Source organism: Macaca thibetana, chromosome 5 (genome assembly GCF_024542745.1).
Source record: "Macaca thibetana thibetana isolate TM-01 chromosome 5, ASM2454274v1, whole genome shotgun sequence".
NCBI classification, from domain to species: domain Eukaryota; kingdom Metazoa; phylum Chordata; class Mammalia; order Primates; family Cercopithecidae; genus Macaca; species Macaca thibetana.
The window spans coordinates 73,169,185-73,193,516 of NC_065582.1; the positions used below are offsets into that span (position 1 = coordinate 73,169,185).

The window sequence follows — 24,332 nt, forward strand, 5'->3', positions numbered from 1 at the left end:
TGAAGAAATGGGAACACTTACATGCTTTTGGTGGAAATGAAAATTAGTACAACCTTTATGGAAAACAATATGGGGATTTCTCAGAGAACTAAAAATACAGCAATCCAACTACTGAGTATACACCCAAATGGAATAAAATCATGACATCAAAAAGATACCCACACTCATGTGTTTATCACTGTACTACTCACAATAGCAAAGGCATGGAACCAACCTAACTAACTATCCATCAATGGATGATGACTGGATAAAGAAAATGCAGTATGTATAAAGTCCATGGAATACTACTCAGCCATAAAAAAGAATGAAATAATGTCTTTTGTAGCAAGATGTGTGGAACTGGAGGCCATTATTCTAAGTAAAATAACTCAGAAACAGAAAGTCAAATATTAGATGTTCTCACTTAAACCTGGGAGCTAAGCAGTGGGTACACATGGGCAAGCAGAGTAGAATAATGTACAGTGGAGACTACAAAAGGTGAAAGGGTAGAAAGGGAGTGAGGTATGAAAAATTATTGATTGGGTATAATGTTTACTATATGGGAGATGGGTACACTGGAAGCCCAGACTTTACCACTACACAGTATGTACATAAAGGAAATCTGCACTCGTACCCCTTAAATCTATAAAAATAAAAATTAAAAATATTAGTGGAGGATATTTCAGTTTATTACTGAACAAATGCAAAGAGGGAAATATTATAACCAATATCACTCACTCAAAAAATATATTCAGCATTAAGCATGTTCAGATCTTTATTATATATTCTCTTATACCCAAGGCTGGCAAACTATGGCTGTCCTATGGATCAAATCCAGCTCACATCCTACTCTTGTAGGTAAAGCTTTGTTGGAACACAGCAACACTCATTTGTTTACAATTGTCTAAGTCTGCTTTTTTTATTATGAAACATGGAGTTGAATAGCTATGATAGATAGCATAGGGTTCACAAAGCTTAAAATATATGTGACTTGGCTTATAGAAATAACTTAGCTAACCTCAAGTTAAAAGCAACCTCCCTCCCTCCCTCCCTCCCCCCTCCCTCCCTCCCCCCCTCCCCCCTCCCTCCCTCCCTCCCTCCCTCCTTCCCTTCCTTCCTTCCTTCCTTCCTTCCTTCCTTCCTTCCTTCCTTCCTTCCTTCCTTCCTTCCTTCCTTCCTTCCTTCCTTCTACACTCATCTCACTTACTGTCACTCTCCCAGAGGACAAACTTTTTACAGAATCCAAATGTAAGGTCATCGGAATTGTCAACTGAAATATATCTTAGTACATACTCAAATGTCAGTACTTGCTGCTAAATTTACCATTGGTAAGTAAAATGAGCAAATATTCTTTTTATTAAAAGAAACATTCTTACTTAGTAATCAAAAGGACTTACTTGTCAAAATGTCCTTGCTCAGGCACCTCACCACAATACATTTAACATATTTAGCTAGAACATCTGGAAATGTTTGAAGATGTTCAGTATCTGTAATTTCAAGAGACATATCTTGGTTTAAAAGTGAGATTTCATTCTAGCTTCTGACAATTTTTCTTATAGGTGCTGTTAAAAAATTAGGATTCAAAGGGAAACCAGCAAAACACAAACACACACACACACACACACACACACACACGGACTTGCATTTTCAAAGTTTTGAACAATGAGCTTAAGCAAAAGAGTTGGCAATCCAATGAGAAATACATAATATATTTTGAGTTAAGACTGATGCAAACAGACTGTTTCTAGATGATTGTTTTAACACACTGACCATAGAACAGTTTGTGTTTGTGGCAAAGACCCAGCTATGAAGTAAGCTGAAATAGAATTTGGCAGAATTAAGAAGCTTATAACAAAACATGTTCTTGTTGGAAGAGCTGTGACTCTTGGAAAAATAACTGACATGAGACCATCTATGTATTTTTAAAAATCATCTCTCTCTCTCTCTCTCTCTCTCTCTCTCTCTCTCTCTCTCTCTCTCTCTCTCGGTAGAGTACAAGTAACCACCTGTTCTTGTTTTCCAGGGGAAAATTATAATAAAAAAGAACATCTGGGTGATTTAACTAAAATATAACATTGCTCATTACACTTCTGAGATTGTTTTCTTACTGAAAAATGCTGACGGTAGGAACACAGAAAGATGGGTGTGATGGATTTTCTACACGAGTTACACAAGCTTACTTAACTTGGAGTTCAATGGGGGAAAATACTTATGTTCAAATTTAAAATTTTATTTTTGTAGAGTATTGTCTTTTTCTTTACTGAAACTAGTTGTAATTAAAATCAGTATGAACATATTCAAGCAGTCTCCAACAAGTATGTTATTTAAGAAATGTAATTAATGTTTAACAAAGATTGATAAACACATACATGTAAGTGAATATGTTTATCAATCATAATCATAAAAATCAGTATATTCATTACAAGTCTTTATCAGACTATTTGGTCCTGAATTTTGAAATTGCTTTCAAAATTTGACATTGTTTAAATATATTTAGTGGTGTGAAAGTGTGAAGGCTTTATCTTATGTATTGTGCATGTCATATTGGAATATAACATATCATATATCTACCCAATATCTAGATCAAATTAGGTAATATCTCAAAGATAAATCTCAATGAGAAACACAGTGTGTTAGGAATAACCTTTATAGAGCAACTTAAACTGCCTTCAATCAAGTTATATTTGTGGTGAGTACTATTAGAAGGACATACTCATAACTCATGGAAATCCAGGCAAAGGGTAAACTACAAGATTTTAATTAAAGCAGAAGCAAATGCTGGGCAAATACAGGGAACATGTTAGGTCCCCAATATCTTTTATGCACACATACACACAGATTATCTATCTATCTATCTATCTATCTATCTATCTATATCATGTATGTGTGTATATATACACACATATATACTTATATATACTTTTTATATTTTTTTAAATTCTCTCCAGTTTATTATTTCTTCCTTATGGGGTGATAACTGAGTCTCTTGTTGGTTTTGGTATAAAAACAGCATAAATTGTCAAGAAAAATAACTAAAACTTTTATCTATACACTGAATTTAAATAAAAGTATTACATTCTGGAATTGGATCTCATTTATTTCTGCCATTCCTTATTAATTTGATTTACTACTAAACGAATGAATGAGACTGAATGGACGAGACAATTTTATAAAATTTAACATTTAACATTTAGTATCTGATACACAAATCATAGCAATATAATTCATCAAGTACTCCAAAACAAGAACAAACATGATTAATTTTAAGAACGTGTGGGTGAAAAGTCAAAGATTTATATAGACAACAAAATTTCATAAGCTTTAACAGAAAACATATGCTGCAATTTTATGTCATTTGAAAACTATAAAATTCCAGAAATAAGTATATATTGAAGTCTTGGCATAAAACAAAATGTATAAAACATCTTAAACTATAATTTGAGTACTTACATTTTTATACTGATGATTCTAGATTTAGTCTAAAAGATACATGAACTGGGATTATTTATGTCATCATTATTCTCATCTATTCACTCTGATATAATATCTTATTATCATAAGATATGATTATTTAATAATTACTGCAATCATTTAAACCAAGAACAACATGGTTAACTCTCTTAAGGAAATAGACAAAAATTGCCTATAATGGTAACCATGACTAATGATATACTATTATTTGAACAGAATTGGCTAATTTCCAACATAAAGAATAATAAAAATTTAGAAAATGTATTAGTGCTATAGAGTAAGTATTTGATATAGAGTAAGTGTTAGTGCTATAGAGTAAGTATTAGTGCTATAGAGTAAGTATTAGTGCTATAGAGTAAGTATAGTGCTATAGAGTAAGTGCTATAGAGTAAGAATTTGTTGTAGGCACAAATGTTGAAATCCTAACCCCCAATATGAGGGTCTGTCCTTTGGAAGGTAATTAAATCATAAAAGTGGAGCCCTCCGTGAGTGGATGAGTACCTTTATAAAAAGACACAGGAGAGTATATTATTATTATTATTTTTTTCTCTCTCTCCTGTCTCCCATGTAAGGAAACAAGAAGAGGACTGCTGTCTACGAAGCAGGAAGAGTGCCCTCATCAGACACCAAACTTGCTGCCACTTTGATTTTGGACTTGCTAGTCTCCAGAACCATGGGGAATAAATGTTTGTTGTTTAAGCCATCCAGCCTATGGTATTGTGTTATAGCTGCCTGAACTAATTAAGACATTATATCTGTGAGAATTATGAATAGATATGTCCTATGCATTGTGAAGTGTATTGTTTAAATTTGGCTAAACTACTCAGAATAAGTATCTTTCTTAAACCTCAAAATGAAAAATTGAGGTATTTGTATACAAAACATATTTCTAAACTAGACAATATTTAATTTGAATCATTCAACTTGATAAATATTTACTGAACTCTGGGTACAGTAGATATATTAGTGAAGTAATTTATACAAAATTACTATAGTTATGGAGCTTAGTTCTAGAGGAGACAAAACCAACAATAAACAAATAAGAAAACTAGATAGCATATTGTCAATATGACCTTCTATATTATTAAGATAAATAAACCAGGAAAGCAAAAAAGGGTATTTGTAAAGGATGGTTGCAAATTGTTCTCTTATTCAAGATAGTAAAATATTGGTGATTGACAGTTTTAAACTTTTGTTTTGAAATAATTTTACGTTTACAAAAATAATGTTGAAAAGATAATGCAAAGAGTTCTCATATATGCTTCAGCCAGTTTTCCCTACAGTCAACATTTACAAAACCATTGTAAAATTATAAATTCTACGAAATTAACATTGGCATAATATTATTGAATAAACTTCCGGCTTTATTCACATTTTACCCCTGTCTTCACTAATATCCCTTTTTAATGATTCTGTCATTTCAGTGCATTTAGTCATCGTGTCTCTTTAGCCTACTTTAATCTGTGACAATTTCTCAGTCTGCCCTTCTTCTTATAACTTCCATGCTTTTGAAGACTGCTGGACAGGTAATTTGTAAAATGTCTCTTCATTTATGTTTGTCTTACATTTTCTCATGATTGGTCTGAAGCTACTGATTTTTGGGAAGAATGTCTCAAAGGCAAAGTGATCTGCTTATCATGTCATATTGGAAAATATATGGTAACACCACGATGTATTTCTGGTAATGGTAACGTTTATCACTTGATTAAGGTGTCATCATTGAGGTTTCTCCAAAACAAAATTATCATTTTCCCATTATGTGTTCCAGTCATTAGAAATAAATAGCACAATTCAGTCCACATTTGAGAGGAGAACTACATTTTACAGTCCGAAGCAAGGACTGTTGGAGTATTTGAGGATATATGTTAAAACCACCCCAGTAATTAGTAAATACATTTAGGAAATGCTTTTGGATTATTCAAACATTCTGTTTCTCTTTAAACTTGCTTTCTCCATCTTTTAAAATTCATCTGTGAATATTGCTGACAGCCATTAGTACTCTTGCATAATATTAAGTTTTTAAATTCCCTTATTTATTATACATTTATTATGTTCTGATTTTTCCCCTTCTGCTTGTGCATTTGTTCATTTATCTATTTGTAACGGTATAGACTAATGGATATTCATTTTCTATCTTTAGTTATTTTACTACTTGGTTATATATTCTGAGTCAATGCTCATTTCAGGAATTGGAAGAAATGCTCCACCAGGAACTTACAGTCTCTTTTGGAGAGAGATAATGGAAAGGGGTAGAATCTATTTTCTTTCTTCTGTTCTGTGTTTTAATTTTTTTAATTAATTTTTAAAAAATATCAGTATGCCTGTATTTTGTTTTGTTTCCCTAGGGAAGCTGAATACCATTTCTAGAGAGACAGATACAATTTTTATGGTAAGACTTCTTAATATACTTTTGTTTATGAAAAATTGGCCTTAGGAATTCCTTGGTCAGGAAAAATATACATAAAAAGGTCAAACCCAGGTTCATGGCAGGAAATTTTGGGACTAGGATCAGAGATAATAATGAACAAAGAAATGAAAAAGACATTTCCTTACTGTACAGTGATATTATTTTACCATCCTCTGCACTTCAGTAAAATCTATTAGGAAAACAATGTGAGATAAATTATAGATGACTAAATTGGATTGGTCTGAATTAAACTGTAAAGTTCAGGGCAACACAGTCTACACAATGCTACCTTTACTTTGGACACCACTTACAAACTACCCTTAGGTTTGATGATATGCTAGGAGTACTCACAGAACTCACTGAAGACTGTCATATCCACGGTTACAGTTTATTCCTGGGAAAAATACAGATCAAAATCAGTCCAAAGAAGAGATGGGTAGGTCAGAGTCCAAAAGAAGTCCAAACATAGAGCATCCCAATGTCCGCTTTCCATGGATTCATAGACAATGTGAACTCCTCTCAGCCATAATGTATGACGGTATTACAAACCAGGAAAGCTTACCCAACTCTTGGTACCCAGTTTTTTTTTGCACTTCATCACTTTGATCACATACTTCCCATGTGGTTGAACGTTAGTCTTCAGCTCTGTCAGTGGTCAAACTGATATCTTCAATCTCCGGTCCCTCTAGAGGAAGAACTGACATAGCATGACCCAAAGCCCTGATCACAAATCACATTGTTATGCTATCTAGTGGCTAGAGCCCCAAGGCAAACAAAGACACTGGCATCAAGCATGACATTCTACAAGCCCAAAGATCACTTCCAAGCAGAGAAAAGAAAGGCCAGAGATCTTTCTTTGGGTAAGGTAAAATTTTTTCTACAAAAATTGCATCCACATTTCGGGAAAAACTGCACTACAGAAGACTGAAACTACCCATAAATGCAGTAGCAAGATTGAGAGGGTGTATGGAGAAAAGAAGTATGTTATATGAAAGGCAAAATGTAAGCTCTCTCTTGTAGAAATGTGTGTGACTTTAGATAGACTTGTGAACATTCTACACAATTTATATTGTGGATTTTCCCCTACAATCCTCTTATTTTGAAAGAAAACAAGCCAATTTATTTAAAGAAAAGAGTTAACTCAGGAGAATAGTAACTGCTCTAATTTAAGTTGGGAAAAATATCATTGAAAACCAAAGGTTGTTTTGCCTAAGCTAAGTAAGTTTTAGGATTTTAAGAAGCTCCAAAATAAAACTTTGACATCCAAAGTAATAATTTTTTATTTTCAAATCTAGTATTGGTATGTTTTAAGTAAAATGATATATTTCTTTATTAAGCAATGTAAATGAATACTGTTAATTTATTTGAATCATAAAATTTTATTTTGTTTTCCACAAAAATTAAGTTCAGTGGGTTGTTCATTTAATTAACAAAGAATTATAATGAATGTATCTAGTTATGACTGCTTATTAGTATTTTTCACATAATAAACTACGTGAGAGTAGGTAGAATAGAAGAATCCTACTAAGCAGTTCACTTCTGAAGTTTGCTTCTGAAGTTGAATTATGAATGATTTATTTCCTTTGTTTAATTTTATTTTCTGACTCTTTTACATTGTTCCTACTTGATTTTCCTGTTTGAGTAAACACACTAAAGGTAACTTATATTGACAAAAATATCTTACGCGAGAGAGGTAGATATAAAAATTAAGCTTCTAATATACATTTAGAATAGTTAGGTCTTCATGTTGAATTTATTCCTTTATCATGATGCACCTCCCTACCTTTGACTTTTTTTTTTTTTAATCTTTGTTGATTTGAAATCTGTTTTGTCTGAAATTAGGATGGCAGCATTTGCTTTTTTTCTGTTTTCATTTGCTTGGTAAATTTTTCTCCATCCCTTTATTTTTAGCCTATAGGTGTCATTATATGTGAAATGGGTCTCTGGAAGACAGCTTGCCATTGGGTCTTGCATTTTATCCAGCTTTCCACTCTGTACCTTTTAAGTGGTACATTTAGCCCATATACATTCAAGGTTAGTATTGATACATGTAGATTTGATCCTGTCATTGTGTTGCTAGCTGGTTATTATGCTGGCTTCTTTGTGTGGTTGCTTTATAGTGTCACTGGTCTGTGTATTTAACTGTGTTTTTGTTACCGTCTATTAGCACCTTAGTGCACCTTTCAAAATCCCTTGTAAGTCAGGTCTGGTGGTAACAAACTCCCTCAACATTTGCTTATCTGAAAAGGGTCTTATTTCTCCTTTGCTTTGCTTAGGAAGCTTAGTTTGACTGGATATAAAATTTTTTGTTGAAGATTTTTTTCTTTAAGAATGTTGAATGCAGAACCCTGATCTCTTCTGGCGTCTGGCTTGTGAGGTTTCAGCAGAGAGATCTGCTGTTAACCTGATGCGGCTCCCCTGGTAGGTGACCTGCCCTTTCTCTCTAGCTACCTTTAACATTCTTTCTTTCATTTGACCTTGAAATATCTGACAAATATGTGTCTTGTGGATGAATTTCTTATGTAGAATCTTGCAGAAGTTCTCTATATTTTCCTTATTTGTTGGCATCTCTAGAAAAGTTGGGAAATCTTTCATGGATGATATCCTGAAATATGTTTTCCAAGTTGTTTGCTTTCTACCCTCCCCCATCCTTTCAGGGATGCCAGTTATTTGTTTATTTGGCCTCTTTTCATAGTCCCATGCTTTTCATAAATTTTTTTCATTCATTTTCATTATTTTTTCTTTGTTTTTATCTGACTGTCATATTTCAGAGAGTCAGTCTTCAAGTTCTGAGATTCTTTCCTCAGTTTGGTTTATTTTGCTGTTAATACTTGTTTTTGAATTGCAAAATTCCTGTATTGTGTTATTCAACTCTGTCAGATATGTTAGGTTCTTTTTTATATCAGCTATTTCATCCTTTAACTCCTATATTATTGCATTTTGATTCTTAGTTTCCTTGGATTACATTTTGCCATTATCTTGAATCTTGAAGATCTTTGTTCCGATCCATAGTTTGAATTCTATTTCTGTCATTTCAGACAGCTCAGCCTGGCTCAGAACTCTTGTTGGAGAACTGGCGTGGTCATTTGGAGGAATATGACACCATGGCCATTTGAGTTACCAAAGTTTTGCGTTGGTTCTTTCTCATCTCTTCATGTCAGCGTTACTTTAACTGCAGTTTAGATGGAGTACAGACAATATACTTCCCTTCTGAATGTTTTCACAGGGCCAAAGTTTTGTGCAGGGTTTTTATTTGAAGTAAAATTCTTGTCTTTGGTTTCAGAAGGGGGTATATTGAGGTATTTTTGGTGTTGAGAAGCTTTGGGGTCTGATCCACTAGGTGGCGCTTAGGCACATTAGTCAGTTGGTAAACCCTTGTTTGGCTGTGTGTGGAGCTCCCTTATGTTTTCCCACACTTGCAGCCAGGTTCTCGCTCAATGCTCTGAAAGTGTGAGCCGCCCTCCCCGTTGAGTTCTGGCTGTATATTACGGCTTGGCACTCCTTGGCTGCCCACTGCAGCACTGGGGCAATCTCAGTGTTTATGTTTCTTTCTCAACTTGGAGGAAGCAGAGGCAGGGACCTTAGTAGTGGTGGTGGCCAATGGTCTTTTGCTTGTTTCCTGGGGGCTCTACCTCAGAGAAATGCAAGTCAGCAACTTCTCAGTGCAGTCAGTCCACCAAGGAAGGTCTGTGTTGTGGGTCCAAGCCATGGGTTCCATGTGTAGTAATGATCATGGTGGTGGGCCGGGGGAGGGTTAGGACCCATTAGAGACAGACCGGCCTTCTCTCTTTGGGTCCACTCCAGCTAGTTGAAGGTATGGATAAGGCACTTTGAATCTTTGCTGCTTTGTTAGTCCAGGGGTAACAAGAGCAGTCCCACTGCAGAGGCAGTGGCAGAGAAGCTTTCAGTTGCCCCTAGGGACTCTGTCCTGGGAACTGCAGAGCTGCTACTAGCTCAATAGATCTGACAAGGAATGACTGGAGGCCCAGGCCTGGAGGACCTGCCTGGTGAGAATATGTAGGAACAGGAACCCACGTCACAGTCTGACCAATTTTCCACAGGGCTGCTGTGGTATGCTGGGGGCCTGCTCTAGTCCCTAGTCACTTCAGATTTTCCAGTACCTAGAGGTATCAACAGTGAAGACTTCAAAATAGTGAAAATGGCAGCCTGCCCGTCCTTTTGGGAGCTCCATCCCAGCAAGGTATGAACCTGTTGCCAGACTAAACACACCTATTGAAGGTGATTTAAGACCCCACCCAGTTAGGTAAGGTTAGGTGATCCTACCCAGTGAGGAGGAACAAGATCAGGGACCTGCTTTAAAAAGCAGTGTAGCTGTCTTCTCATAGAGCAGTTGTGCTGTGCTGAGGGTTCACTTCAGTCCCTGGTCACCTTGGACACTCCAGTGCCCAAAGGCTGGAATGGCTAAGTCTCCCAAACAGCAAAGATAGCAGCCCACCCCTTTTTCTGGGACCTCCATCCTAGGATGGTTTGAAACCTCTGTTGGCTAGAGACCACTGGTGAGGGTAGCAGGAGACTCCACTTGGGAGGTTTCACCGAGGAGGAGAAATAAGATTGGGAACATGCTTTAAAAAGCAGTCTGGTGACTTTTTCATAGAGCAGCTGTGCTAGGATAGGGCCCGCTCCAGCCCCAGGTCGGCTTAGACTCTCCAGTGTTTGAAGACTGAGACAGCTAAGTCAGCCAAACAGGAAATATGGTGACTTACCCCTCCCCCTGGGAGCTCCATTTCAGGGAGGTGCAATGGTGCTACTGGGGGCTGGCTGAATTTCAAACCAGTGGGTTTTATCTTGTGAGGTGCCATGGAATCAGGGCCTGCAAACTGTCGCTGCTCAGTCCTCTGGTTTCAGCCCTTTTCATAGGGTTATGTATAGAGGACTACCCTCCCACTTTGCCAGAGTTTGCATGTACTTTTGCTGGAAATCTTTAAAAAACTGAGTGTCTAAGGCTGCCCAGTCTCTCTCTCTCTCTCTCTCTCTCTCTCTCTCTCTCTCTCTCTCTCTCTGTGTGTGTGTGTGTGTGTGTGTGTGTGTGTGTGTGTGCGCGCCTGAGCAACTGCTCTGCTGAGACTGCAGGTAGCTCTGTGTGTCAGACTGAAGGCCCTGGTGGAATGGGTTCACAAGGGGATCTCCTGACCCTAGGATTGCAAGGATCCATGGGAGAAGCATGGATTCCTGAAGCTGCACATTCACTCACTGCCTCTTTGGATGAGGGAGGTTCCCCTGGCTCCATACTGATCCCAGGTGGGTCATTATCCTGCTTTTCTTCATTCTCCATGGGTCGAGTTGCTGCCTTGATTAGTCCCAATGAGTGCTATATTGGGTCTAATTTCCACTGGAGGTGCTATATTGACTCGCTGTTGAAGTTCTATATTGACTCGCTCCTTTCATTCCTCTCTATGAGAGCCACTAGCAGCTTCTAGTTGGTCATCTTGGGGTCCTTCCATTAATTTTTATGAATATCTGCAATATGTTGAGACTTGCATTCTAATCCCAAGCCTAGACTTTAATAGTACTTTAATAGTGCATGAACTTCAGGAAGTTTCTATCTGCTCCCAAAGTTGAAAAATGGAATTTAACAACATTGCCCATTGTAGTGTAGAGACCTCACATGCATATGTGTACACACAAACATGCACACATACACACACACACACACACATATTTAACCATTGTTTTTTCAATTTTTTAAACAATGTTGTTAAATGGACACACATTTACATTTTGGGGAGTTTATTTCAGTATTCAGTGATTCATAAATCGGACAACATCAGTCAGCAAGCGGTTTAGCACTTTGCTGGGGATGAAGGTGGCAAGAGACAGACTTTTATAAGGTTTTCATGGAAGCAAGATGAATAAAACATGTTTGCTTAGCATAGAAAATATCTAGTTAGAGTTTAATTGGAAGCTTGTGATTGGTAAAGTCTCTAGTTTTATTTTACTGTTTAGGCCATCTCAGCCCTAATAACCAAATATACATGTATTTTTAACAAAGGTAAAACATGCTTTTGAATTATAAAGTTTTAAAATTGGCTTAAAATGTATGTATTCATGTCCAATCATGATGGAGTTATATGTATTGGACTAAGTCTTCCAAAGAAAACAACTATAAAATTTGCATAAGATGCATTAATACAAAACTATTATTAAAAGAAAAAAGCACCATAGGTAGGACTTGAATGGAACCATAGCAGGAAATAACATAAGATGAAAAATTTTAGTAGAGACCTAAAATCCTATGAAAGAGGTTAAGTAGGAATTCTAAAAAAACAACCAATGTAATATAAGTAAGATTAAGAACTTAAAAACTGGGTGTAGTAGTGAATTAGATATGACTGAATAGAGATTTATAAAACTGGAAGACTATTCAATACAAAAATATTTAGACTGAAGTACAGAGAAAAAGAAAAAAAAGATAAACATATAGGAACTAGCATAGGGAACATTAGACAGTTGTGAAACATTTATTTAGACTTACAGCAAGAGAGAAAAGAGATTGGGACAAAAAACATGCTTCAAAAATAATGATGGAGAATTTTATGATGAATTTTATCAACACCAAGCGGAATGGAGACAAACTGAAGATACAACTGCTAAAAATAAGAGACAAAAATAAAAGTTTATAAACCGTCATTGAACAGCTGAGGTACGGAATGGTTGTAAGTCTTGAGAAGGAGCAACTTATGACTTAACAAGAATTATTAAAAATAGAAAACAATAAAATGGCACAATTAAGTTTTCAAAAGGAAAACCAATCCAGATTTCAAAACTCATCATAAATATCATTCAAATGTAAAGATATATACATATAGAGAAAAATATCTAATATAATTTGTCACCAGCAATTTTTCAGACAGGAGTGAATTTGATGTAAATATTAATAAGCCAAGCAAACATGCTATATTCTGTGGGTTAGCCAATAAAAGAGTAGGATAATAATATGTAACAAAAATGTTATATATCTCTTAATTGTCTCTCTTAAGAAACCCTCTTAGATATCTTTTGTAATTTCAGAATCTATCTATTATGCCTTGATTTATTTTCCTATATTTTTTATATTACATTTTCCTGTGTTCTGTTCCCTGGGTATTTACCTGCTGTGTTTAAGTCACAAGTTTAATTCTAAGATTTGTCTACTTTGTTCTGCAGTTCATTCAGTTAAATAAACATTTTCTTATTTAAGCGTGCAATTTAATGAGTTTTGCAAAGTTATACACCTTTGTTATTGGCAACACAAACAACATATAGAATAATTTCCATCAATTTAAAAAATTTTGTTGTATTACTGATTAGTTCATCTCCCTCATTCGACTTCAAAGTACACTCAACTAACAATCTTACTTGCCACTATAGACTGTATATTTTATTCTTAGAGTTTTGAATAAATAGAATCTAAATACTAAACACTAAATACATACTCTTATATGGTTTCTTTCTCTTAGCATGATGCCTCTGGGGTTCTTCTATGTTGTGAAAATCAGTATTTATTTCCTTTTTAAGATGAAATTTATTTAGTATATGATTACAACACAAATTATTTGTCCAAATATTCTGTCAATGGGTATTTAGATTGTTTTCAATTTGGGGCTATCATTAATAAAACTGCTGTGCAGGTGTCAAAGCTTTTGTGCAGAGATGTTTTCTTTCAATTATTAAGTAATATAATTGCTGGGTAATATGGTAAATAAATGTTCTATTTTCTGAAGTACTGCCACAATTGAGAGTGAAAGTGGACAGTCATTAGTATGCAGTATCACACTTTTTTGCTGCCAATGTTGTCTGTTCCTGCACTGACATCTACCACTTTTGGAAAAATGGCAAACATGAAGCATGGTATACAGCATGTGTATAAACACACTGGGATGTGGTATTATGCTTCAAGTCAATTCTAATTCATTCTTATCTTTTCATTATGTCTTAGAATTTGTTGTAAGATAAAATATCTATTTATTTTAGCTGTTATACTTTTTGAATTTATATTTTATAATTAATGCCATTTCAAAGATATAATACAGGAATCTACAACACCTATTAAGTCTCCATCATATATTACCTTGTTAATTTTACTGACACACACACAAAAAATCTATGGACTAACTAATCGTATAATTTAATGCAATACACTGTAATGGTTAAACTGTTTTAAAACATTATACTAATACATTAAGTAAAGTTGTAAATATTTATATGGAGACTAGCATATTCTCTTTATTGGCATATTTACATCATTTTACAATAAAGGGGCACTATAAAAATGGAGAAGATTGTATATCTTCATATTAAAGAAGTGTTTATAACTTATATGTATTAGGTAAACACTAAATTATACCATGTACAGAAAAGTTATTTTTGGTCTGTTTTAAGGAACCATATTAAAGTTTCCCATATCATTTTATAAATCCATATTACTGATATTTTTCTGCAGAATTTATTTGTCTAATATAATCACTTTTTTATTCTTTAGTGGAAATATCCGATATTAAGGTTATATTTTATGGATAAAACATACAAAGTTTTTGATATATTCAATTGTTTCTTCTCTGTGAACCACATTTCCCTTTAGAAAAATACTATCACTGCACATTATAAGGTTCTTAGTAAGCTCAGTGTGAATTATAAGAAAGAGAAGATATTCTTAAATCTAATTTTATTGAAAAGTATAAGCAATAGTACTTTATTAAATATGATAAAATAATATGATGTATACCAAGTAGGATGAAATACTGAAGCAACATGGCAGTCTAAAGTTGCTTATGTTTTATGCTATTTAATCTTTACATCACTAAGAACCTAATCGTCTGACTCTCATACAAGAGCTTCTTAAAGTGTTCTTCACAATTTCAACAATCCAAGTTTTCTTCCTCTTTATTTACCACATAGCTATAACATATTTCTTACATCTTGTGACTTAGTGTCATACCAAACTACATATTCAAACTACAAAGCTGTTGAAAAATTTAGAAACATCAACATTCAAATGCCAACTTATGTTTCCTGGCTCCCATAAAATGTTATCTATATAATGCCAAACACGCACTGCGTGTTCCCTTATTTTTGTGAATGAGCTTGCATTTTCAGGTTGACAAATTTCTCTTTCATATCATTCAATGTATTTGTAAAAATGTTCATATCTGATGGAGTCAGTATTTTGTAGCAATTCCAGTTTCACCCAAAGTTCATTTTTTACTCTTTGAGAAGATTGGAAAACACCCAAGCATAACATAAGGGAATATTCATGCACATATGCATAAGGACTCCATGACAGAGCCTTCTACTCATTAAAATTAGCATAAGGAATCATTTTACACACAATAAATCAGTAAAATAACATCATCACACAGAATGAATAGCATTTAATGATTTCACAAAACCTGTTCCACCATAAATTTTAGTATGAATTTTTGGCAGAATATTATATCCTTTGCAGTATCAAACTATTTAGTCTTACTTCAGAACTTGTTTTATTTGCTGAGGCTGTGAAAAAGTATGGCTGATCATCTTGTTTTACATTATTATTTTATAGATCAATTTTTTGTTAATTTTGATAACACCTTGCATCAAATACTTTGGAACTAAATAAGGTTCATATAAATCTCCAGTATAAACATTTTTTTGTGAAAGTAATCCTTACCATTTTGATTATTTACAGTCATACACATTGATCATAGAAATATTTTTAAAAACCTTCATTGAGTATATTACATTCATAGGGACTGAGTTGTTTTCTGTGAATATTACTTACTAAATTTTATCACTTGCCATGTTTTTTATGATCACTTCTGTTTCTCTTCCAGAAAACATACATGTGTACAAATACATACATCCACATACAATAAAATGATGACTTAAAGTTAAAGAGCTTACTATAATTATTGCTAAAGCCCATAACTTAGATTTGAAAAAAGTCATTCCCAGGCTCACACATCTACACATCCATGCTAAACTCGTCCAAATTGTACAAAGATTGATGAAAATACATGTATATTTCTTATATTATTTGTATTAGCACCTACATTTAAAAAGTATGCAAGCTGAAAAAAATTAAATAATGTAAAACAATAAAAGAAATGTATACATGTTATTCACATTACTAAATTAATTCATGTATGATTGCAGATTCTTGGCAACCTTCCACTGAACCAAATAGCCAACATCCCAGAGAGTTCCTATGAGAATTCCTTCAGAAAATAAAACAATTCATGAGGTAATATTGCACTGTTCTAAAAGCTGCTTATAGTCTGTATCAATAGTTAGCCAGTGTTACATTATCAAGAAAAAGTGGTAAGTGCTTTCAAATGATGCTGAGAGGTTAAATGAAACAAAGACAAAGTTTCCACGGTTTTGCTATGTAGCAGCTTTTGGTGACCATAGCAGAAGTTGTTTGTTGCAATAATGGGGAGCATGTGATACATTTGAGTATAAGTAAAGTGAGAAAATGACAAATTAATTAAAATATAAAAATTATACTTATAAATTAGGGATATCTGATTTAAGTGATAAGAACACAATCAAACTAGTAAAAAAAAGGAATCACTAAGGTTTTGTGACAGACCTTCTGGCAAAACACAATCCAGGCCTTCAACTGAGGAGATGGCTATATTTCTCTAACTTTTAGCTCTACTCTCCTCTATTTTTAGACAAACCTGATTTTTAGACAAACTTTCTTCATGGCTACACCAGCAATTCCAGACTTATGGTCTGTAAAGTTTAATGTCTGATGGAAAAAAAAAAAAAAAACTGCCTATTTTTAACCTCATCAAAAGGGGTCATTGTTAGCTTTAATTGTTTCTGATTGAAATAGAAAGCCTTTTTAAGCCAGATACTATAAAGAGGAAACAAAGCTTTCAGCAGTCAGGCTATGCTCCCACTTCCAACTCTGAGGCCAAAGAAAAACTTGACTTTATGTGAACCACATTAATAAAGGTAGAGAAACAGTGATTCCAAAAAATTTCAGTACTCTTATTAATAAAAGGGGAAATAGGTATCAGTGAGTGAAACAATAAAAATAAATTATAACTATACATACCACTCTTTCTGTAGGGTTGATGTGAAAAAAAGGAAAGAGGTTAAACGGATATAAAACAAAGGGATATACATTTTCTAAATGTTAGATTACTGAACAAAATTCTATCTCAATAAGAAAGGCATAACTAGAAGAGGTAGCTTTCAAAGGATTAGAGAAGAGATTGACATTTGGATGAAAAACATGTTCGTTAATGTCAAAGGAGAAAGAAGAAATGGAACAAATCTAGTAAAAGTAGTTTTGCACATGTGAACAAAAATTTGGAAGTAGGAGATTAAAACTTCTGCGCAGAATAAAAAATAATGGGGGTGAGGGGTTTAAGGTTTAAAGAATGTGAGAGAGAATTGGCATTGGCGTGTTAGAATAGTAGAGTGAATTGCACATGGAGAATACTATGTTTCCCAGGAGTTACTTAAGATTCAATTAAGATAGTAAATTATGAATTTAAAGTGACTTTCCTCTTGCTTGCTGTGTGGTTCATTCCAGCAGACCCGTACTGCTTAGGTATAAGAACTAGAAATTCGTATAAAGTATAAAGGTTTGTCAGTTACATGCAATAAAAGACAGAAGGGTAAGACAGCTATGAGAATATGTGAGCATAATATGGTAATGTTGGCTACACAATAAAAGCTGGAAATGCAGGGCTATTTGACAGAGTGAAATTCACACAAGGACTTGGAGTCTGTATTTGATAAATTCCAGAAACATTTTACATTGTTGGAAAGGAAAATCAGAAAGTTACATTTAGGATGCAATAGGATTTAACTAGGAATTTGAGTTAGAACAGTTTCTGCTGATGAGAGCTTTCAGTGTGTTCTTATGGGTTGATGGCTGAAGAGGACAGGGGGACTAAAAGTTCATGGCTGAATAGTATTCACAGACAGATAGATAGATAGATAGATAGATAGATAGATAGATAGATAGATAGATAGATAGATAGATGATAGATAGATAGATAGTATATTTATATAGTGTTCATATATATAGTATTTATGTCTATATATATATAGACATACACACACCACAATTTCTTTATCCACTCATTGATGGGCATTTGGACTGGATCCATATTGTGCAATTGTGAATTGTGCTGCTATAAACATGCATGTGCAAGTGTCTTTTGTATAACTTCTTTTCATCTGCGTAGATACCCAATAGTTGGATTGCTGGATCAAATAAATGTTAGTTCTACTTTCCGTTCTTTAATGAATCTCCACACTATTTTCCATAGTGTTTGTACTACTTTACATTCCCACCAGCAGTGTAAAATTGTTCCCTTTTCACCACATCCCTGCCAACCTCTATTATTCTTTTATTTTTTGATTATGGCCATTCTTGCAGGAGTAAGGTGGCATCACTTTGTGGTTTTAATTTGCATTTCCCTGATCATTAGAGATGTTAAGCAGTTTTTCATATGTTTGTAGGTCACTTGTATATCTTCTTCTGAGAATTGTTTATTCATGTCCTTAGCCCATTTTTTGATGGGATTGTTTGTTTTTTCTTGCTAATTTGTTTGAATTCCTTGTAGATTCTAGATATTGGCCCTTTGCCAGATGTACAGATTGTGAGGATTATCTCCCATTCTGTGGGTTGTCTGTTTACTCTGCTGATTATTTCTTTTGCTGTGCAGAAACATTTTAGTTTAATCCCAACTATTTATCATTGTTTTCGTTGCATTTGCTTTTGGGTTCTCGGTCATGAAGTCTTTGCCTCAGCCAATGTCTAGAAGGGTTTTTCTGATGTTATCTTCTGGAATTTTTATGGTTTCAGGTCTTAGATTTAAGACCTTGATATCTCTTGAGTTGATTTTTGTATAAAGTGAGAGATGAGGATCCAATTTAATTCTTCTTCATCTGGCTTGTCAATTATCCTAGCACCATTTGTTGATTACGGTGTCATTCCCCACTTTGTGTTTTTGTTTGCTTTGTCAAAGATCAGTCAGCTGTAAGTATTTGGCTTTATTTCTGGGTTCCCTATTCTGTTCCATTGGTCTATATGCCTATTTGTATACCAGTACCGTGCTGTTTTGGTGATTATGATCTTATAGTATAGTTTGAAGTCAGGTAATGTTATTCCTCCAGATTTGCTCTTTTTATTTAGTGTTGCTTTGGCTATTCAGGCTCTATTTTTGTTCCATATGATTTTTAGGATTGAATTTCTAGTTCTGTGAGAATGATGGTACTATTTTCATGGGAATTGCACTGAATCTGTAGATGAAGGTTTTAATCATAGAGGGATGGTGAATTTTGTCAAATGCTTGTTGTGTATCTATTGAGATAATAATGTAATTTTTGTTTTAAAATCTGTACTTGTTGTGTACCACATTTATTGACTTACATATGTTAAATCATCCCTGCATTCCTGGTATGATATCAGTATACAGAAACCAGGTTCATGAGTGACTTGTCAATTTGGTAGTGAAGTCACATAGCATTGGAGTAGAGAAGACAACATGAAAGCTGCTTAAATCTTAGACGAAAAAGAGTAAATGGTCTTGGGGCAGTGGTTGTATATAATAAAGACCAACAAGAATGAATAAGTGAACAACACAGGCTCCCTTCCATAGTATTTTAACTCATTAATTCCTTTAATGTTTAAAAAAGAAAAGTAATAGTTTAGAAGTAGCAGTGTGAAGCAACATGTAATCTAAACTAATTTCTTTATTCAGAGGTATGTGTCATATGATATACTTCCACACCTTCACTTAAGAGGAAGGTTCGAAATAGTATCTTCTGGGAGGGCCAAGTGTTAGAGCCTTTAAAGAAGAGTCTGAGAAGTTAGGATAATTTGCTGGTAATGTGATAGGTGGGGAAATTAGAAGAGCATAAAAGATAAGAAAAGGCAAAAGATGGAGTCAGATACAAATTAGCACCTGTCATTATGAAAGTCCATGATAAAGAAGAGTAGAGGATGGCAAACTACAACTGTCAGGACACATTGAGCTTGAAACCTGTTTTTCTAATGTTTTCTTGAACACAGATATGGTCATTCAGTTACAAGTTATCCACGGCATTTTGTTCACTACAGTGTCAAACTGGAATAGTTCCAACACAAACTATATTACCTACAAAGCCTGAAGCATTTACTATATAACTTTTTATAGAGAAATGTTGGCTAAACCTTAAAGATCAATAAAGTAATGGATTAAATTTGAAGAAATTTTCACTAATAAAAAGAGGTACACATTAACAATATCTTTAAAGAGGGTCAAGTATGACATAAAGTGATTTTCTAACTGCAGTAACTAACCACTGGATGGCTTAACCACCCTGTGATTGTCATGTCTACTTGTGTGTACCTTTATCATGGAAGCAAAGGTGACAGTGATTGTAGGGTTTATAATTACATTTGGAAGGACTACAATAAAGGTCATTTCTGAAATTGCAAACTGTACCCATGAACCTAGAGAAGAGGTAATACTAAAGGTATCAAGCTTAATATAATTGTCTTAGGATGGAGATTTTTTTTTTTTTTGGTGAAAATTCTTATTTTTGGAATACATTACTTTGATAGCATAAGCACATTAACCAAATTAATGGTGTAGGTATCAATCTCAGGAGATTCTTAAATTTCTATACCACCATATAGTTTCACTATGTTCCTTTCCAATTATTCTTTTGTTCTTATTTAAAATTTTGAGAGCAAACTGTTATGTATTAACTTCTTGACTTTAAGAAATAGGATAACATAACTGAACCTATGTTTCTCAATTTGTTGATATATCTAGCTATCATTTATTAACCACAGGCTATATATAAGGCATTGTTTTAGTCAATAAGTATTCAGCAAAGTTTTAGCCTTCATGAAAATAAATATTCTCATGAAACAGACAATAAAATGTTAGCAAATAAATATGTAATATGATACCAGATTATATTTAAAGAATAAAATTAAAGCAATAAATATAGGAAGTAGATACACTATTTCATGTAGTCACAGAATACTGCTTTGATAAGATAATATTTGAGCAAAGATATGAATGATTAAGAAAACTATGAGAAAATATTTTCTGAGCAGAAAGGTATAAAGATGGTTAGATAGATACAAGCGTGGCATGCTTGTAGGATAAAGGCCACTGTGGTTAGAGTGGGATAACGGAGTCAGAGAGATAGGCAAGGGCCTTATTATGTAGAACCTGTATATATAGTAAGGAATTTGCATTATGATATAATTACATTTAAAAATTACTGGCTGGGCATGGTGGCACGCACCTGTAATCCCAGTTACTCAGGAGGCTGAGGCAGGAGAACTGCTTGAACCTGGGAGGCTGACATTGTAGTAAGTCAAGATCATGCCACTGCTCTCCAGGCTGAGCAACAGAGAGGGACTCCATCTTAAAAATAAAAATAAAAATAAATAAATAAATAAATAAAAATAAAAACTCTGCCTGACCACTTTTGGGAAAATGAACCACAGAGAGTGGGGTGTAAGCAAGGTCAGTCAGCTGGCTGAGGAGTCTTGCTTCAGGGTAAAATCTTATGTGTAGTTTATCAGGCTTAACCATAGGTAATGGCAAAGCTTTGTCTGTCTGGCCTCGTTGGTAGAAGCTGTCTTCCCCTCACCAAACTTGGGTTTAGGTATGCATTATATGTTTATTGGAAAGATTTGCAGTAAAAGGCTCAGGCACTCTCTCCCTATCTTGGCAAACCATGCTCAGACACTCATTTGCCTTGTTAACTCAGGCACCATTATTCAGAGGCCCTCATATCTAAGGCCTTTGTTAAAGCACTTCTCAAGTGCCTCTGCCAGAAACCCTTTATCAGAGTCTTGTACTTTTCTTCCTCTTTACTTAGGATTTTTCTACTCCTAGCTCTTTCCTATCTTTCTCCCTCTGCCCCACAGATCCATTAAAAGGCCTTCTGTTCAGGACTTTTTCACAGTAAAGCAATTTTCCCTGTTTGTGCTGAATCCACCAGATCTTAACACAGTGCAATTACGCTGGAAAAAAAAAAAAAATGTAATACTGGGAGTTGGTGCCTCCCTCATTTGCTCCTTGCTTGCACTGTCACAATAAGCAAATAAAGACTGACTTGATACTTTCATTTTGGCAGGTTACCTTAATTGACCAGCTCAATATCTCATTTCATGAACAGCCAGATAAGGGAAAAAACATAAGGACACTGCTGTGGCAAGGAAATCATGCAAATAAAGTATTTCAGGAAGGAGACATTGATGCTCCTGGGAGATCAGGTAATGTAATGTAAAAGTATTGGACTTCAGACTGGCCAAGATGCAAGCTGTTCTTAAATTTGATACACAAGTTTCAGTGGAGTGGTAGAGAAAACAAGTCCTGGATTTAGTTAATAAGAAACAGGAAGATAAATAAGTGAGAAATGTTATGTATACATTTTTTGAGAAGTTTTGTTATAAACAGACTAATGAGGAAACATCTGGAGGTGTAGGTATAGTTTCTAGGAAATTTATTTATATGGTATGGGATAAGGGTTATTAGGTAAAAGAAAGAAAAATTTGATGAAGTAGGACTATACATAAAGCATTATAAGAGCTATTTCCCTCGATTTCAAGAGTACACGAGATTCGTGGCACATAGAGGAAGTTCAGCAGTTCTAGCAAGAGAGCAGCTAATACATGTATTGCTTTAGTCAGATTAGTGGATCTGCTGCTGAGAACATGAAGTAGCTCGCTTGTTTGCTTAAATTTTCTCATTGGAATACAAAGCAATGTCCTGAGTCGAAAGAGTTAAGAAAGTAAAGAGGACATAAAAGATCATTCTCAGAGATTAGAAGTGATGACTGATTAGAGAAAGTAGAAGCATTGCAAGGTATTTCAAAGGTTTTGCCTGAGATTTGTGGTCATTTATTTAGAGTAAGAATAATCAGTATGGTTAACAGTCTTTTTCTCATCTACTTGCTTTTGCTCAAATTTGGGCATGGAGAATGAAAACCATAAAAAAAGATTTGAATATGATATTGATGTAATTATTCAACTAAAATATAATTCAAGAATTTAGATTTAATATATAGGCAGACAGATACTGCAACCGGGTTATTGGATGACTGAGTACACACTTTTTAAAGCCTTGCTCTTCAATTTGCTATATTAATAAATTAGCTCTGATCTAAAACTTAAGAAGTGGTGGCAGAAAGCCTATCTTCCCCCATGGGATCTAAAAATATACCTAAGATATGATATTGGTACCCAATTTATTTCAAATGATTGATTCCAATATTGCCCTTGATATTTCAGAAAATTGGGGTTAATTGGATAACTCTAATTATTGAAATATATAATTGTAGCCTTTAAATGATTAATTTTGAATACTTCAGCAACTTCTTAGTTTCACATTTCTTATCAACATGTAACTAGTATTAAATATTATCTACGGTATACTTATTGTAAAGTGTTCTTAATGTAACAATTTTAGCATTGTTATGTGCTGTTACATAAGATGTCATCTTGTTTTAAAACATTTTTAATAGAAAAATTTTATTTAGTGTTCTAACAGAATTTACTTTTATTAAAATTCTTAATGATCTCTAAGTTCAAATTCTTTTTGTAAGAAGCCTTATATAATTTGTGAAAGTTGTCAGAATTAAAATGCAGTCACTAATGTTGAGAAAACCCTGACAAAGAGAGCCAGGGAAGCCCATGAGAGAGGGTTCTCATGCTTGTATGAGTGATAACAAAAACGATCACAAAGAACTGCAAAAAACACAACCTTGCACAAAAGCCATTGCAACTTTTTACAAAAAGCATTTTTGCAAAGATACCTGCCCTCCAATTCCATGTTGAATCTCGAACTGGCATCATTCTTGCTACTGATCTTTGTACACATAATAATTGTTTCAAAACAATTGATTAATCCTCCTAATTTTTCTTCAAAAACTTCTTTGTTCCTTTCACCTCCTAAATATGTGCATAGGTTACTATGGAATGTGTATTTATACTGCAGTGATTTATTTCCGAATACACATTTTTTCTTTTAGGTAGCCTCTGTCTGTGTGTTGTTTAGGTTGACAAGTTCTAAAGACTAAAATTTGGAAACATGATCTATGTGATCTTTAATTACAGTTTTATTGTATTTACAAAACATTTTCATAGGCAAAATTGTAGTTAATTGTATAGTTTATACTGGGAAGAAAAACTCACTCTTTTTACCATATTTTCATCATTTTTGTTTAAGGAAAAATGTTTATTCTGATAAATTGCATTGTGGTAGAAATCATATTAACACCAAGAAAATCTGTTTATGTATTCTGCTTCCACAGTGGAAGGCTGACTCTTTATATTAGACTATGAGTAACTGAGAACTTAGTAATATTAATGATATTTCAGAGGTAATCAGTGTATGAGTATGCAAGGAGTCATGCCTCTTCCAAACTGTCAGTTTATGTAACTGCCTTGTGGCAAAACCAATATTAATGGCTGAGAATTTTTAATGCCCTAGGGCCCTCTTCATTTGCTAAGACATTATAA

General features: G+C 34.2%; 1 long non-coding RNA gene across 1 annotated transcript in view; it reads left to right on the plus strand.

Annotated features, from left to right (window-relative positions):
- The first annotated feature begins 6,639 nt into the window (after positions 1-6,639).
- LOC126954528 (uncharacterized) overlaps positions 6,640-24,332 on the plus strand; it is a 55,987-nt gene continuing 38,294 nt past the window's right edge. Inside the window, exons 1-3 of the long non-coding RNA XR_007725630.1 lie at positions 6,640-6,717; positions 15,989-16,076; positions 21,947-22,085. This is a non-coding gene — a long non-coding RNA (uncharacterized LOC126954528). The remainder of the gene's footprint in view (positions 6,718-15,988; positions 16,077-21,946; positions 22,086-24,332) is intronic.